The following is a 2,565-nucleotide window of genomic DNA, read 5'->3' as shown; positions in this document are numbered from 1 at the left end:
AGGTAATATTTATGTTGTATGTTGATTTCCCTTGTAATGCAACAAGTTTATGGATTTTTCTTCTTCATATATTTCTTTCATCTTAAATATCTTGTATTTTAGATTGTTAGAACATATTTACACTTTATTCTTCATTAGTGCATAAACATAATATTCTTTGTGTAAGATGTGTCATTAAATTGTACACATCCATGCTTAGAACAAAAATATTATGTTTTGCCTCATAAATAATGTTCATTGATTTATTTGTTATTTCATTAGATTGATTTACACTAAATGCTTTGAAATTATAATTTTGAAAAGTGAAGAAAAATCCTATCTTTTTATAAGAAATTTGTGCTTAAAATTATAAATATTTTTGGAAAATGATAGTTTGAATTATTTTAACTATCACTAAAACTTGGGAATCAATATACTAATAAATATTATTAAACTTACATTTTGTGGATTCTAGTATCTTAATAATCTTTTCTTTTAACACTTATTATCAAATCATTATTGGTTTATTTTCATTATCTTAAATAGCTATATTTTTCAATCTTTCATTTTATGTTCATAATATTAAAACTCATCAATCTTTGGAACTAGGTTAGAATTTATTACTTTTGATTTAAAATAGTTTCATTTTCGATTTTAGACAACTCCTTTGGGTTCGACATCCTTGCTTACACGATCACTATTCTATATGGACGATTCGTGCGCTTGCGATATATAAATTTTTAAACATACCCGTTTTGGGTCTATCAAGTTTTTGGCGCCGTTGCCGGGGAGTTGCAAGAGAAAAGAAACGAAAATTATCTCAAGGTTAGTAAATTCTTCTACTAGTTATTTTAATTTTTGCACTTAAAAAAAAAAACTAAAAAATATATATACTATAAAAAAAAAAAAGATAAGAAGAAAATTTGGGACGGTTCAACCACCCATAAAAAATATATACTTATATTTCTATATTTATTGTTTTTTTTATTTAGTTGACGGCACTTGTGCCTCCTATCTATCCTTTTAAATTTTTATAATCGATGGCACTTGTGCCTCCTAATTTTGTTGTAATTTTATTTCTTTTATATCTTTGTTAGTTGACGGCAATTTTTGCCTCCTAACCTTTGTGTAATTTTCTTTATTTATTTTGTTGTATTTTTATTTTATTTAAATTCCGCAAATTACTAGTTGATGGCAATGTTGCCTCCTAGCTAGTTGATGGCAATTTTTGCCTCCTAGTCATCTATCTTATGTTTAAGTTGATGGCACTTGTGCCTCCTAGTTTTTACCTTAATTTTGTTATGGTTGATGGCATGCTATGCCTCCCTACTCTTGCTTAAATTTTAGTCTTATTTAATTTTTGCCTTATTTTTCTTTGTCTTCTTTAATATTTTAGCGTAATATTGTGAAAAATACTTGAAAAAAAAAAGAAGAGAAACCTAAATCTTGTCCTTTCACCATAAGCAATTCTTGCTTAAAGGAAATTTGACCAAAATTCCCATCCGCCTCTACTAATTAACCTCGGGGAGTTGTTAGTAGTGCGCGAGTAAGTGGAATCAAATAGGCCTGGGGACAAGTAAACCATAAGAATTATTGTTGTGAAATCTCTAAAAATTCTAAGTATGCTCTGTGGTTGCGGTTTTAACTGATCTTCCACATCAGAAAATTGCTTGTTTGAGATTATCATTGTTGCCTTGTTTGTGAAAATTGTATGCATCATTGGGAACGTAACTCTAAAAAACGATTAGTAAAAAGACGTTTATCTTTGTTTGAAATTGAAAGTGTTAGTAAAAATTTGAGCATCATGGAACCTATTGCTAATATTGTTGATGAAAATGCTGTGCCTGAAAAAACTTTGCTTGAATACTTTGCACCTATTTCATCTAATGCTCCTTCATGCATTGTTTTACCTACAACTTCTGCTACTCATTTTGAGCTTAAACCAGCAATCATTCAATTGTTGCCATCTTTTTATGGGTTAGATAGAGAGGATCCTTACATGCATGTCAAAGATTTCTTAGAAATTTGCTCAACATTTAAATTTCAAAATTTTTCTGATGAGTCGGTCAAACTAAGATTGTTTCCGTTTTCATTAAAAGACAAATCAAAAGCTTGGTTAAATTCCCTTCCCACGGGGTCTATAACTACATGGGATCAACTTTATAATAAATTCTTACTGAAATTTTTTCCTATGTCTAAAACTGATAGTCTAAGGAGAGAAATCTCCGAGTTTTTTCAAAAAGATAATGAAGAGTTTTATGAATGTTGGGAAAGATTTAAAGATTTATTATTAAAATGTCCTCATCATGGTTTTGAAAAATGGAGACTTATAAAATATTTTTATGATGGTTTGACTCCCTCTAATCGTCAAATGATTCAATCTATGCATACTGGAAAATTTTTAAAATTTCAAGGACAAGAGGCGTGGGACGCCCTTGAAGATTTATCTGTCAATTCACAACAATGGAATTATTTTGATCCTAGGTCTAGGTCAACTAATTCACCAAAAAGAGGAGGAAGGTATGAAGTAAAAGAAGAATTAGACTTAAGAACATCCTTAGACAAATTAGCGAGAAAAGTAGAAGC

The 2,565-nt window shown here is 29.4% G+C and overlaps 1 non-coding gene across 1 annotated transcript; it reads right to left on the bottom strand.

The window, feature by feature from the left end:
- Window positions 1–2,185: 2,185 nt before the first annotated feature.
- LOC133813463 (small nucleolar RNA R71) lies at window positions 2,186–2,292 on the bottom strand. Its single transcript, XR_009884473.1, has one exon. It is a non-coding gene; the product is annotated as a small nucleolar RNA R71 (small nucleolar RNA).
- Window positions 2,293–2,565: the final 273 nt, after the last annotated feature.

This window comes from Humulus lupulus, chromosome 1 (genome assembly GCF_963169125.1).
Source record: "Humulus lupulus chromosome 1, drHumLupu1.1, whole genome shotgun sequence".
Lineage (NCBI taxonomy): Eukaryota > Viridiplantae > Streptophyta > Magnoliopsida > Rosales > Cannabaceae > Humulus > Humulus lupulus.
The sequence above is the reverse complement of the archived record's forward strand: the minus strand, read 5'-3'. Positions and strand labels throughout refer to the sequence as shown.